Consider the following 15,631-nt stretch of genomic DNA (forward strand, 5'->3'; position numbering starts at 1 on the left):
TTTACTCTTCTACTGAAGGAAGAGTTTTAAAAACATCAATAATTTTCCAAGTGCTGGTGGTCTTCTATTTTAAGGCGATAATGGTGCCTGCCACGTCAGAATGCAGACCAATGAGGGGAAGGGGAAGGAATTGATGATGCATTCAACTGGCTCCTACGGTAGACCGTATATGCCATTGCGTCTACGCCAGTTCATGTGGGAAGGGTGAAGGGGTAGGGTATTTTTTATGGCAGAGAGGCTTGCTGGTTTAGTTAGCAGACTGCCTATGTATCAGGCGTAAGGAAAGGCGTGCTATAATGATGAAAGAATGGAAGCGTAAGGAAACGGTTTATTTCTGTCCGTCTCGGGTTCTAGCAAATCAAAGATGGTTAAGAAGAAAAAGATGATCGACTCTTTATTTTGCCATATATTTTGCCGACGACACGTTATCCAAGTAACACTACTGCCATCTGTTGAGTCAAAAGCGCGTAAACATTATATTCAGCTAAATTTAACTCATCGTGCAATCAAAAAACGAAAAGCTGAAGAAATCAAAACAACCACTCTTAAAAATTGTTACACAGAAGTGAGCTCGACAACACAAAATTTGAGTAAATTTTATACATACTAAAAAATGTTCATGTGCTGGTTTTTTATCCTTTTTCTCACATTTTATGCCACTTAGAGATGATTGGCAATATCGAACATCCCCGTTTGAGCTGTGTACCTTTTTCAAGCGTGAATGTCATAAATTAATACCTCAACATCTGGTGGTCACTAGGAGAACGTTGCATATTAGTTGGCTTTTGACTCACCAGAGCGGCGCTATTCATGTTGCCTAGAAAAGACGGGATAAAAACTGTGATTTTTTAAGAGTGGTAGATAGAAGCAAATGGAAGGTACAACTACAAAATACGCGAAAAGAGACGGGCCTGGGATTGAACCCATGACCTTCTGCTTATGATGCAGAAGCGGTAGCCATTTGACCACCAACCCCGTCTAGAGACTGCTTCGATTTAATGTTCGGAAACTCTGAATTCCTTTAAGAATTACAATAAGAAAACCCTCTAGGAATCCCGGACTGAAGAAATTCCTGTACGGAGTTCTGGGTAGTATCACTGAATGAATCAACACTACAATCGAATTCATCTTGCGCTTTGAATGATCACGCAAAACACATTTTAGATACCATAGGCGACCGAAAAGGCGACGAGAACTGCTGTAAATCGCAAGTTAGTCTCATATGTGATAAAAAAAACGTCTAAGAAGTTCACAAACTCGTTTTCCATTGAATATTCAAATCACTTCTGGAGGTGGGTTTCCTATCGGAAAACGAAATAACTCATTCTATTGGTCATATAGTTTTTGCACATGTGCCCTTCAGGCTTAGTATTATGCAGATACTTTTAGATGCACTTGTCAGCGAAAACTTTATCGGATACCGTTTTCAATGTTGTTTCCCCTGTATATAACCGTATTTTAATCACCCAAGTTAAATAGAATGATAGTTCACGCCAATTAAAATTCAATTTTTGCCAATGAACAGTTTAGATTGTGACGAGGGCACTGGACCACTCACCAACTTTGGCGTGTAATAAAATGGATTCGATCGAATAAGTTTGGTCTTGCTCTTCTGATATGGAGAATACGCTCTACAGTGTTGGACATGGCAGTATGATTGTTAAATTAAAAAACTTTGATTTTCCAATTACCGCTGCGCTGTTTGAATAATTCAAAGTTATCTACGCTAACGCACATTTCTGGTTAATTCAAAGCAAACTGAGAAACAACGAGGTGCGTTGGTAGTAAGATTCCCTAACCATCCCGCTCAGTAAGACATAACAGAAAACTAACTCAATTGTATTAGATTTATGTATTTATATCCATATTTGTTATCATAATATAAAATCACAAAGTTCGCTGTCAGTAACGCTTTGAAATGTTTCACAAAAATGTTTCATTGAGCACTACGACATATATTTTAAACCAACTACAACAAAAACGATAATAAATTTTGAACCCCTTTTAGATTTTTTTTTTTAGATTTTTGATCCAATTGAATTAGCTGTTCAGCAAGATCAAGCTGAAGGTCGTGGGTTCGAATCCCACAAGTCAAATGTTTGTTCAAAATAATCTGTAACCTCTTTCAGAAGTAACTTCTCAGATTTTTTTATATTTCTTACTGATCTGATATCTTCGATTTCTATCGACCATTTACTTGTAAAAGGTAGTAAAAGTTAAAGTTTGTATTTCCATACATAATTTGAAGAAACAGTTTCCAAGTGAGTAAAGTGCATATTCGTCGTTTATTATAGCCTATAAGCCACACGACCCGGAATCTGAAGATGTCATAACAGTTTCAGACTCATGCCTTGATCATGATTTAAAAACTAGTAGTCCGTAGAAATAGTAAACCTGCATGCCCGATCTTCTTTTTGTGTTTGTTGCAAGTTTGCAACATAATAATAATGCTTTCATTAATGACTTTGAAGATTTGGTACAATATTGAAATTAAATGCTCAACTTGTCCTCGGGATATAAGTGTGAACAAGCATCCAAGAAATGGTCGCTGTCTGGACAATAGAGCTATCAATCTTCCATTTCTAGGGCTAAAATTATTTGCAACTTAACAATAATGAATAGTTGGAAATAAGATTTTCCATAAAAACACTGCCGGTTTAGTGGGCGATGAATTGTACTCACACACAATATTGAAGTTGAACTCTCAACTGTTTCAACAGAGCAATACTTCGTGAAACAACCCCACTACCTGTGACCGAGAAGAACTCGTCTTCTTCTTCCTGGTCTTATATCTTTAATAGGACAGAGCCTGCTTCTCAGCTTAGTGTTCAATGAGCACTTCCACAGTTATTAACAGAGAGCTTTCTTTGCCAAAGTTACCATTTTCACAATCGTATATCGTGTACTCTATGCCCAGGGAATTCAAGGAAATTTTCATTACGAAAAGATCTTGGACCGACCGGGAATCGAACCCAGACATCTTCAGCATGACTTTGCTTTGTGGCCGCTTACTCTAACCACTCGGCAAAGGAAAGCCCCTATCGAGCAGAACTCGTTGGAAACTAAATGAGGAAAAGGTTTTCTCAACTGGACATGAAAGACGTTTATTATCACCTACTCTTTGACTAAGGGTTTAGTTTTCATCTTTTCTTATGAAACGCCCTAGCAGATTGTTGAGCTTTCTTGTGTTCTTAAAAAAACTATAACTTCGTTTGTTGATTCTTCCAAATGCAGAATACTTTGATACAAAGGTGTAATTTACAGTTACCTTACTTCAATGTTCGTTGGATAAGCTTTCACCAATGACTTTCAATGAAGCCATTGTAATCAAATTCAGAACTTGTGTGCTTTTGTGCTACGTTTGGAATGAAAATTTTGAATTACATATTTATATAAATTTGCATTTAGAGTGATTCCAAGCAACAGTACCAAAATTTGGTAAATTTTTTAATTCATTTTTTTCTATTGAGCTGAAACTTTGCACAGTTTTCCAGTTCCATCTAAATGGTCATTTTCCAATATCAAATCTTCAAGTTGAGTCACGACTAACTTTTCAAAAGGGTGTATGTGAAAATGTTTCAAAAATATTCAAAAAGCTGCACAGCAAAAACGGTTCGTTCGATTGTTAGACAACTAAAGAAACAAAGTTAGACAACTAAATAAAGATTCCAAAAAAAATACACAAAGTAAAAAAAAATTTTTTTTGCATTAAAAAACATAATTTTTGACACAAAAACTCAAATATCTCAAAACTCTATCGGAATACCAACGTAATTTTTTGGAGGAAAACGGTCCATTATATTAGCTATCTACCATAAAAATTTGGTGATGGTAAACCAATAAACAAAAAAGTTATGACATTTCAAACATGTCACAATTTTCACATTTAGTAGAAAAAACATTTTTTTTTTTCGGTGTAAATTATTACGGGAACCGCAGTTTGTTGCTGATTTTATTGTTAAGGGCCTTGCGTGAATTAAACAAGTCGATTTCATGTATTCATTAGTATTATGTATATTATATGTATAAATATTATGTATATGTATAAATATTATATGTATATGTATATATGTATAAATTAAAATGAATTAACAGGTTACACGAAAATAGATTTTTTTTACCAGGAAATTTTTTCTTAGAGTATGATCGATGAGTTTCTAAATGTTATATAAAAACTTTAAAAGTTTTGGATTTGGGTATGCGTTATGAGATCATGAAAACATTTTATTAATACTTATTTATTTATTTATTGTTATTCAATTTTTTTTACAATATCGAACACTTTTGCATCATTATCAGTACAGTTCGAGTATAGTTTTGCTTTAATTTTATTTTCTGACAATGGAATGAAACAGTGAAATTTTTGGGTTCCTTGGATCGTTTTCGCGTTATTATATTGCTCGCTGAGCTCTGATGCCGTTAATTCGTACTCTTCAGTAGTAGTAAAACAAAATGATAATTTTGTTAAATCTTCTTCTTTTCTGCGATTCGCCAAATCAAATAGTTCTTTTGCAGTTTTAATTGGATGCTCACGTTCTTTGGCTAAACTTGCTGTTGTGGCCATGCGCTTTATGGTTCCTCCAATAGCATCACAAGGACCTTTGCCATGTGACGTAGCAAAGAAATGCCATTCTGCATCAATTCCGTACTTTGATTTAAATTGACATAGGCTCGAAAAATTCTTACGGTTTTTGTACTGCGATGCTGCTCCATCAGACATGAAATATATCTTTCTGATTTATTTATCCTTATCAACGCGTAAAAAGTTAATCATTTTGGCAATGAACAAATTTACAGATACTGAGTCGTGTCTTAAATCTTCGGAAATTACAATAAAACTAAAATGTTCAATTTGCGTACTTCCATTGAAATAAATAACTAATGGATGAATTGTAGCTTGTTGTACGTTCCAGTGATGGGACTGCACTTCATCTTGCAATACAAAGCTATAGTTTTCAGAAAAATCACAAATGACTAAAAATTCACCATCTTGTAATGTATTTTTCGTATTTTTTTAAAAAGCGGGATTGCTCTGTTTTAATAAAGTCGTGAGGAATTAAACTTTCTAATTTCAAGCAAAAAAATGACACAAACTCATCTACAGGTTTTACAATAGTTTCTAGGTCACACCTATCCGTGGTCACCCATTGCTCAAATGATAACTGATCAATTTAATTTTCTTCAAACTCAGCGAATAAAGTATTTTCCAATGATAAAGAATCTGGACAATCCGAACAAGATCGTAGATAGCAATTTGATGTTGTATTTTCACACAAAAGACTATCAGTTAACATTTTAATATCCTTTGATAAATTGATTCTTTTCAAACTATGTAAGATTAGGTTAATATTTTCGTGTGTTGTGCACACACAAACATTATGTATTCCTGAATTGGATAGAAGCTTGCATTGCCTTGGACGAAGGCTTGCAAATGAGGAAAAACCTACCTTAATATTTTCGTTAATTTCCTTGAAGCGCGTATACGCTTCTTTCAAAGTAGTCATCATTAATCGTTTTTGGATTGCTTGACGCTTTACATCTTTTTTTACAGATACATAATCTTTTTGGCCAGGCATAGCTCTACTTACTTCATCGTCTTCAAAATATTGAATTATTTTTTCTTTTGTCTCATCTGTTAATGAAGTACTCGACCTAGCATTTTTGGTTGCAAGAGAGTTATTTTTGAATTGTTTTGCCTCTTTTGCTGTATTTCTATTGGTTTTGAACTCATCAATGGCGTCTTGAATAGACCACGAGGTAAACTTTTTGCAGGTAAACTTTTTGCAGGTAAACTAGTCGTACACCTGTATAGAAATTTTTTTTTTGTAGCTTTTGTATTCAATATTAGATTTCTTATAGGTTTCTTTTATCAAAAGGTTTCAACACTATTGAGAGAATTTTTCTTCAGTTACGTACAATAAAAAATATGACACTATCAAGACTTTAGATCACAACACTGGATCGCGTCTAACTTTCTAATAGATGCTATAATAGTTATGAATAATTAAATAAAATATCATGAAAACAACTTGTTAACCTCATGTGGTACCCTTAACAAAAAATTCAGCAACAAACTGCGGTCCTAAAAAAAATTAACAATGAAAAAAAAATTCACTAAGTGTCAAATTTGTGAAATATTTGAAATGTCATAACTTTTTTGTTTATTGGCTTACCATCACCAAATTTTTATGGTAGATAGCTAATATAATGGACCGTTTTCCCTCAAAAAATTACGTTGGTATTCCGATAGGGTTTTGAGATATTTGTTTTTGTGAGTTTTTGTGACAAAAATGATGTTTTTTAATGCAAAAAATTTTTTTTTACTGTGTGTATTTTTTTTGGAATCTTTATTTAGTTGTCTAACTTTGTTTCTTTAGGTGTCTAACAATCGAACGAATTTTGAAAAGTTAGTCGTGACTCAACTTGAAGATTCGATATCGGAAAATGACGATTTAGATGGAACTGAAAAACTGTGCAAAGTTTCAGATATTTTTGAAATGGTCGATCAGAATCGACTTGCATGCCTCCGTGGAATCCCTCTTTAGATTTGTGATAGCAGTTCTTTGTTGAATATTTGAAGAAAGTTTTTTTTTTCTAATTACCTAATGACCATCTGCCAAAACATTTATTTGACCTGAAATGGAAGAATAAAAAAGCATTAAATATTGATCGCCATAGTTTGAGATTTGAAATCAAACGTGCAAGTCTGACAACTAAATAAATGGACGTAGTTCAAATAGAAAAAAAAAACACATCAATTAAACGTTGTGAGTGATTAAAATCACTCGTTTTTTGTAATAAATAAAATTGCTCATGAAAACTATCGCAGACGAATTCACTTGTTGTTTTGAATTACAATGAAATTCATAACACTTCACATTTTTCAATAATTCTGTGGATTAAACCGCCGCCGGCCGAAGTGTGATTCCCATCTCATCTCAACGAAGACCACTTCTCATAAACGTCCCTCAGATACCTGACAACATTTATCTCTCAGATTGGCGCGCAAAGCATCCGGTAATTGTTCGGACGGGTAGGTATACCAATTAAATGGTGATTTCTCCCGCCATAGCGGCACACAATGCTGAGAAACGAAAAAACCTGCAAGACCTGTTTTTTTCCTCATGATTGCAAGTACTAAAAATAAATGAGATATAATAAGTTGCCCAGTAACGATTCAAATTAATTGCATGAGCAATCTGTCATTCACATATGCATACGATCAGCTTCGCCCAAACAAGGTCAAATTCGTGCACTGAAATCTATATCGAAAGCGTTCGATAACCCGGTTAATGAATGGTATTGAATGACGCGACGCCAAAATGTCGATTGGGCTGTTCACTTTACAATTCAGTCCCATATCGCAGCACACTCCAACAATACGCTGCGGAGATGAAGCTTTAATCAGCGAAGGCTAAATAGCTGAAACGACACGGGTGAGGGCCACATCTTTTGAGAAAGCTAATAGGCCACTATGGGCAGTTTCCATACAGACAGGCGGCCAAAAATATTTTTTCCATCTCATGTCGTATTTATGAGTTTTGTGATACAAATTTGATGTTTTATTTTCAAAAACATGTTTTCATGACTAACTTTTGAAAATGGCTCATAGCGAAATAATGAGTTTTGTTATTAATGATGCGTATAAGCCATTTATGCGATTAACGTTGTGCAAACCATTATAAATATAAGAACTTACATATAAATAATTAGATGAATGATTTAGCCATATTGAATTATTTTGTAGCTGTTTTTTAAAGAAAATGGTCAAAAATATTGGAAAAATTCAAGAAGCCCTAAATTAAAAAAGTGCGAATTTGTGCAGCTTAATTCTTCACGATCCTTTAGTTTACATCTCAAAGTATCCTTGGAAATTAATTTTAGCCTGGGACAACTTGGGACAAAAAAGTATGGATTTTTTAAAATTTCAACAAAAAATCAAATATATTTTTACAGTGCACTCCCCGCATTTATCCGACCTAAAGTACGATTTTTTATTTCATTTTATTTTTCTAAGATAGCCTTTTGAATAAGCTTTCACACAGTGTATAAAGATCTGCATAAAATATTACGATTATGCAGTATATTCTATTCAATGTATACCTTATATTTGCACTGAATTCTTTATTTTTCTTGAAAACTCGAACTTTAACATACAATAAAACTATATAATATCTTGCCCTGATATTCCAGGAATATCTTAATAGAAGTTTACAAGAAAAACTTATCAAAACAAGTCATTTTTTTTCGATTTTTCGCCACCTGATCGCCCATAGTGTAGGCATGAAGTAGAATGGAATGGAGTAAGGCACAAAGCATCTTATTAATTTTCAATAGACTTTGTTGGAAGAGGTGTTTCTCGTTTGATTACCGCTTATCGCGTAGAATCGAAAACATCGCGAAAAGTTGATTCCGTACATAGAGCTCAGAAACAAAAGGAAGCGAATTGTATGATATTACTAGATGTTGGGTCGATGTGCCAATAACCGCATAGCTAAGAACAAAACTTCGTATAAAATCGAAAAATATTACGTTATTATTTTTACATCATCTGAAAGCTTTTTATCTTGGTATTGTGGAAAAAATATGAAACCTGCGAAAACTTAAATGTTTGTATTTATTAGCGCGTCTGCCGCTATAGGAATACATGTGCCTATAGTAGCACTATTTCTCATTTTTGTTCCTATAGTAGCACTAGCATCACGGCGTTGACAAAATACTTATCAAAACCGTATTTTTATACAACTTTTATATTTATCCTACAAAGTGTGGATCAAAAGCTTTCGTTTGATGCAAAAAAGATCTTAATTCATCAATTATTTTGTATAATAAAAAATAGCTTCTCTCAGTAAGCCTACTATAGGTTTACTATAGGCGCAAGGGAGCTAAAATTTTAAGCAAAACTAATAATTTCGATCATTTTTTGAAGAAAATCAAGCAGTGTGTCAATGGTACTTCGATAAATAGTTTCTGACCTTCATGTCAAAAAATGTTTTGAAAAGATTTATAGCAAAAGGGCCGTAAAAAGCCACTAGTGCGACTATAGGGGACTGTCCACTAAGGGAACACCGACCCTATTGGGCTGGGTATAGACCTTGTAAAAAGCTCAAAGAATCACGCTTTCTAAATTCCATCAATCTACGAAAGAAATCTTTTAACGATAGCATAGAAGGTGTCAAGGATGGGTGGTTATTGAACTGATTGTTCAGAAACAGTTCGAACAGTACACCGATATGTACCAAGTGAAACCGAATTACTTTTTTACATGAAAAAAATAAAGAAAACTAGAAATTTTTATATTTTTTTCTTGTAAAAAAATTTCCGAGTTTTATATTTCTTCTGAAAAGTTGAAATGCTTTCATTCCATAAAAAAGATTGGAAATCGGTTAAACTGTTCAAAAGTAATGATTTTTAAAAAATAAAAAAAAATCTAATGCGCTGAGACCTACAGTGTGTGCCAATACAAAATGACTGATTTTTTATTTTCAAAAAAAAAATATCTCAAAAACTAAAATACGTACATCGTTGAAAATTTGACAGTAAACGTACCATTTTCTGAACTTTCAAGAAAAAATGAGAACAGCAATAGCCCTTTTTGTCCAGTGGCCTTCAAAACACAGAAAAACGAATATTTTTGTTATATTTTGTAACGTAAAAAAGAATTTCTGTGAAATTTTATATTTTTCATGAAAAGTCAAAAACCCTCGGCTTTCATTTCGTCCAATAAAATTGAAAATATGTCAAGCGGTTCAAAAGTTATGGTTTTTTTTTTTCAAATAATAATTGTGCAAATTGGCGATTTTTCTGGTCACCGTATTTCGGAAATGGTCACCCTATTTCGGAAATGGTCACCCTAATCCAACCCGGGAGCATCATGACAGCTGCAGTACAACGTCAATGTACCGAAAAATTTTGGTCCGTGGTACTGTCAAACTCAATGAAATCATGGAGTGTGCTCAAAATAGGACGTAAACTAGAATTATGCTTGATGTACATACAAATAGTTTTACATTTTTTGTTTGGCATTTGTAACATCATTATAAACGAGTGATCACCAAACAGCGATTCTCTAAAAGGATTTGTATGGTCATCGGGAAGATTTTGTATGGCCCACGAGCGAGTTTTGAATAGTGGTGTGATGTGGTCCGCATGCTGAAGGTGCTTATAGTAACCGTTCTTTTGTTTACGAAATTATTTTTTGACCACTTGTCAATTCAAAGCAAGACAAACTTATTAGGGATCGTTCAAATATTACGTAACACAACAAGGGGAGGTTAGGGATATTTTGTAGTGTTTCGGTCCATACAATAAATTGAAATTTTCCATATAAAACCTGTTACTTCAGGGAGGAAGGGGGTTTAAATTGGCAAATTTCTTCGTTACGTAATATTTGAATCATCTCTTAGATATTTACGATAATCATCAATTTATGGGAAATTGACTGTAGTTATAAGCTTGAAACCAATCTGAGATCATATCAACTCGCAGTACATTTTCTTTTGCGGATATGGACACTTTTTTTCTCATACTCACCGCCAGATGTCTAAGTTTCAATCAGATAAGCTTATTGGATGAAGTATCCCGCTTTTACGAACGCTAATATCACCAATAATTAGCCCACTTTTACAAAAAGGGATCTAGTGATCTGACGTTTGACTTGGGTCGCTTGATATGGACTTATCCACCGGTGCACTAAATTTACTCAGTCCAAGAATTTTGACACTTGACCGAAACACGTGGAAACCATCTACGTGACCCGTTAAAGTGTCAAAATTCTTTAACCCGTATAGGCCTGAGTGAAAGCAAAAATACTAAAACCCTTAAAACTCAGCGAATACTTAACGGATTTAAATATTTTTTTGTAAGTATACTGGCCCACATATCTAAATTCTAGAAATGGCCGGAGAAACTCGAGAATACTCCTGTAGCCGGAGTTATTGCGGTGGGTCACTGGGTCAAGTCGGGTAGAAAAAGGCGATTTTTTGGGACATTCTAAATAATCATTATTTATTTCCAATTACATTTATTTTATTTTGCATAAATCATTAAGATCTGATATTCAGCATAATAAATTAATAGTTTTGCACCATTTAGAGTGAACCAGATGCGGCCACTCGGGCTTAATGTCCTGAAGAACCGGCTCTAGATTTGTTAGGTATTAAACCGTTTCAAATCTCTAAAAGAATAGATCGAACATAACAGTTCACTAAAATGCATTCCCATAAGTTTGACACAGATGTTAAGATACAAGTTGTGCACTTTATCATAAATTTTAGGCATCCCGAGGACCCGAAAATGGTCATTTGTAGGATCAATTAAATGCAGTTGACATAATTATTAAATTAAATCGATTATCAGAAGGTTTACGCTGATGCGTTTTACTTAAAACTTCTTGATATAGTGGCCACATTATAGCCGATTCTAGAAATTATCTGTGACTTGAAATTTGCCTTCCTCCAGGGGCACAGAAGCACAAAACCCTTGTCACCTGACCTGACCCAGAGATTCACCGCAATAATTCCAGCCACAGGAACATTCCCGAGATTCTTTGACCACCTTTTTAAACTAGATATGTGTACGAGTATACTGCCAAAACATAATTGAAATCCGTTTAGTATTCGCTGAGCGGTGAGAGTTTTAGTAATTTTTCTTTCACTCAGGCCTATACGGGTTAACCGAGTGAATTTTTCACACCGGTGGATAAGTCAATTGACCGGACCAAAGCCAAACGTCAATACAGTATGGCCCATAAAAAAATGCGAAAATTGTTCGAATGTGAGTATAGTATCCACAAGCGATATTTTCATTGTTTCTAATAGTGAATGTAATTTCTGATTATTGTAGTATGTTCTGACACAACTTCGCTATCCAGGACAATTTTTGTCATATTTTTCATACTGTCCTAAATAATGCAATAAAGCAAATAGATTAAAAGGTTTTGTCCACCCAAAGCTAGAAACAGCGTCTGATTGTCGTATACTCTGGTGATAAACTTTCCACCTCCAAAAATCACACTTTATTGTTGAAAATTTTAGTTTGTTTGGTATCAGAGGATAGAGGAGTTCTTAGAGAACGTGTTTTTCATGATCACAATAAAATATTTTGCCAGGGTCGTAGTTTTGAGGGCAGTTGCGTCTTATAGGTTTGATATGCCTTTATTTTTTGTTAAGGTTGAATGAAAAATAAATACGGAGGCCTATAACAGATTTTTGAGGATGAAAATTGTTCCTTCGATTAGAGACAACGTATATCAATACTAGCTCATAGGTTTTGAGCAAAACGGAGCCGCTTATCACACTTATATGAAGATTCAATCAAAGCTCTCCGAAATGAGCCGTTTTTTCGAAAATATGTTTAAGTCTCCAAGTACCCAGTTATGAACCAATTCTATCATATGATATGGGCGTTTGCTGGAGACAAGGCCTGTGAAGAATCTCACGTCATCGTTGATGCTTTAGAAGCTTTCATCACACAGATATTGAACTCGACGTCCGCATGATAAAATTTGAAGGTATGCTTCCAATTCCTCTCTGGTAAGGTGAATGTAATAGATAAAAATCTTGTCCAAAGCAAAAAGCTGAGTCTAAATAGATTAAACAATACAAGTAATGAATATTTTTTTTGTTTCATTCACATTTTCTATGTAAAAACTACCATAACACATGATATGACGATTTTCGCATTTTTTTATGGGCCATACTGTATGTTGGATCGCTACCAGAAAGTAAGCTAACTTTTGGTGGCTATTACCGTTTTTAAAAAGCTGGATAGTTCATCCAATGGATTTATCCACGGTCTTCTTTTCATGTTGTTTTTTTCCGATCTAAATATGTTTACCTAAAATGACATACACGCCAACACGAATGTTCACCGGATGAACAATGCGTGGATGAATGTGCAACGAAATCGTTTATTTTTATGTATACATCGCACGCAGTAAAGGTTTTCTTCACGCTGAAAGTTGCAGCGTGACGTCATCGTATATTAGTTCATAGGCTTATTTGATTGAAACTTAGACCTCTGGTGGTGAGTATGAGAAAAAGTGTTCTAATCCGCATAGAAAAAAACTGCAAATAAAAAAATATCACTTTTCGACTTGATTCGATCTCAAATAAAAAGATAAGGACACCGTCTTCAGCCATTTAGCTGTACGGAATGGAACTTAACACTTGACAATGGATAAGGATGCTCCAGTGGCACAGTCAAGAAACATTCCTGACGAAAAGTTTCAATGGCTGAAGCGGAAATCGAACCCACACCCAATGACACGATGCGTTTAAATGCCTAACGACACTAACCGCACGGCCACGAGGCCCACAATATTGTATTTTATTTATGTTACGGCCAGCGCTTTCTTTTAAGGGCATAAAAGCGATCCACAAATCAGTTAGGCTGTATTGTAAGTAATTTCTTATAGATTACTTTTCCATAAAACAAAGCACTAACACGTCATTTAATCTTTTCATCGAACGAATTGGTACGCTCTTAAGTTCATTTGGTGCTTAAACTTGATGATTTTATTAAATTTATTGCCTTTGGCAGACGAAAATCAGACTCGCCCTTATTTCATTTCATTCCATTCGTTGTTTTGCACCCGTCAACAACGAAACAAAATTTCGATCTGCCATAGTGAAAAATTGTGCCGGCAGCGGTGGATGGCCCCATTGTTTAAGTTGAAAGTAGGTACGTGAAAATTGCGTTATCTGTCACTTCGCGGGGGGTTGCCCTAATCAAACAATCCAAAAACACGTGTATCCTTATTTCGGATAAGGAACAAAATAGCAAATTCGGTGACCCACTAGTTCGGGTTTTCATGGAATGGCTGTATGTTGATGCGATTGTCCGACATTTTCCCGAAAACCATTTTTCCGAATTTAATTTCCCCGAGAATATACTATTTCCCCGAAAAAAAAATCGTAATGTATGCTACATACTGAAATATATTCATGACTCGAAGTTTTTGCCAAGAAAACTTGAATATTTATGCATGCTGTTTCAAAGAATTTTTATTTTTAAAACAAGTACTGGCATCCTAGATAGAATTTTGTGTCACGTTATTTCTTCCGCGTTTTTTTTTCCGTTCCACTGGGGAAAATTATATTCGGCAGTGCTACACCGCGTGCATATGTTCAATGGAAAAATTTGTTTCAAAGTGATAGATGTTTTTTTTTTTTGTTTTTTGGAGATTATATCTGAAGATGTTTTGTGAAGTTTTTTCTTTGATTTGCTTGCGTTTTACTCGAGAGTGCTCTTTGATGGCACCATCAATTGAATTCGTTTCGCACGACTCGTTTTTTTTTATCTCCCGTGCGTGTTGATTTGAAAATTAATTTTTTTTTTGGTTTGTGGATACTCGGTTCAGCATGGATTACGAACTGCAGTGCGTGCATTTTGATGGGCAGTGCTAAGTTACGACTCACGCTATTGTTTATTATTAGAGGAGCGACAGATTGCAGAGGATTTTCGAAAAAGGGATTTGGTGAGTTTGTTCTGATCAGCAGCGCAAAATAAGAATGCGTAAATACTAACCATTTGTCGGCCAGAACGTCTACCGAACGTATTGGGAAGTATTAGTATAATGAGTGAGATCCTTCCGACATAGTTTGAAACTATCATTGAAGTTAATTTAACTAGCTGCGTAAATTTTTTTACAAATGTTGAAGTCTGCACAGTGGGCCTGGCCATTTTAATATTTGTAACATATTGACGATATGCTGCAAATATTAATGCTGACAATTAAATACTGAAATAATGGATCATTAAAATAACCAAAACGGCCGCTATGAAAAGCATAGATAGCGCCACCGTAGCCTTGTGTATTTGACAGAACAGCAATGCTGTCACAATGATAAATCCCATATACAGTGGCGCCTTTGTTTTGATGCGCTGAGCACTTGCAAAAACTACCATCAATGATCCATTTCCAGTATTTCCATGATGCTTTTCAATATTGGCTGTGTAAGCGCTTAGATTAGAAGTACTGGCATCATAGATATTGATTACAGTTGATAGGTTGTCGACAGATTTATTTTGAATGGATACACTCCCGTGCAAAAGTTTAGGTTCACCTCCTCAAAAACATACAAAAGTGCTCTGTCCATATCTCTGTGATTACACGTCTAATTGAAACTCTTTAGGCCGCATTCGAAAAGCAAAGAGTTTTTTTTTACTTCGTATGTATTTTTCCAAAAACATCTAATTTCCTCAGCATTGGGTCGACTAAAATTTTAAACCAAAGTGTCATTAAAATCGTTTAATGACACTTTGATTTAAAATTTTGGTCGATCCAATGTTGAGGAAATCAGTAATGTTTTTTCAGTGTGTTTTTTTGAAAAATGTCACAATTTTAAGTACAAATTTAGCTTAGCTTAGCTTAGCTTAGCTTAGCTTAGACTGACTACACATATCAATGGTTGCTATTCCGTGATTGACCGAAGTCAGTGAAAATGCACAAAGAATCAACTAGAAGTTTGGCTGGGATTGGCCGTAATCTTCTTCAATGTGCATAATTCAGTGCCTCTATTTATACAGGGTCAATAACGGCGCCGGCCACGTCCTTGCAGTCAGGTGGGATTGGGGGATGGAATGTTAGTGTGTAACCTTTACTATTTGGAGACCGTGTTTGCCTCTG

At 34.8% G+C, this 15,631-nt stretch overlaps 1 protein-coding gene across 2 annotated transcripts in view; it reads right to left on the reverse strand.

The window, feature by feature from the left end:
- LOC5576812 (pyrokinin-1 receptor) overlaps positions 1 to 15,631 on the reverse strand; it is a 351,135-nt gene that overhangs the window by 169,186 nt on the left and 166,318 nt on the right. The window contains exon 3 of one of the 2 annotated variants that reach the window (XM_021838769.1): positions 6,603 to 6,634. The exons of the other annotated variant lie outside the window; for it this stretch is intronic. The gene's annotated coding sequence lies outside the window, so the exon portion shown is untranslated. The remainder of the gene's footprint in view (positions 1 to 6,602; positions 6,635 to 15,631) is intronic. 2 annotated transcript variants of the gene reach the window in all.

Source organism: Aedes aegypti, chromosome 1 (assembly GCF_002204515.2).
Source record: "Aedes aegypti strain LVP_AGWG chromosome 1, AaegL5.0 Primary Assembly, whole genome shotgun sequence".
In the NCBI taxonomy this organism is placed as follows: Eukaryota; Metazoa; Arthropoda; class Insecta; order Diptera; family Culicidae; genus Aedes; species Aedes aegypti.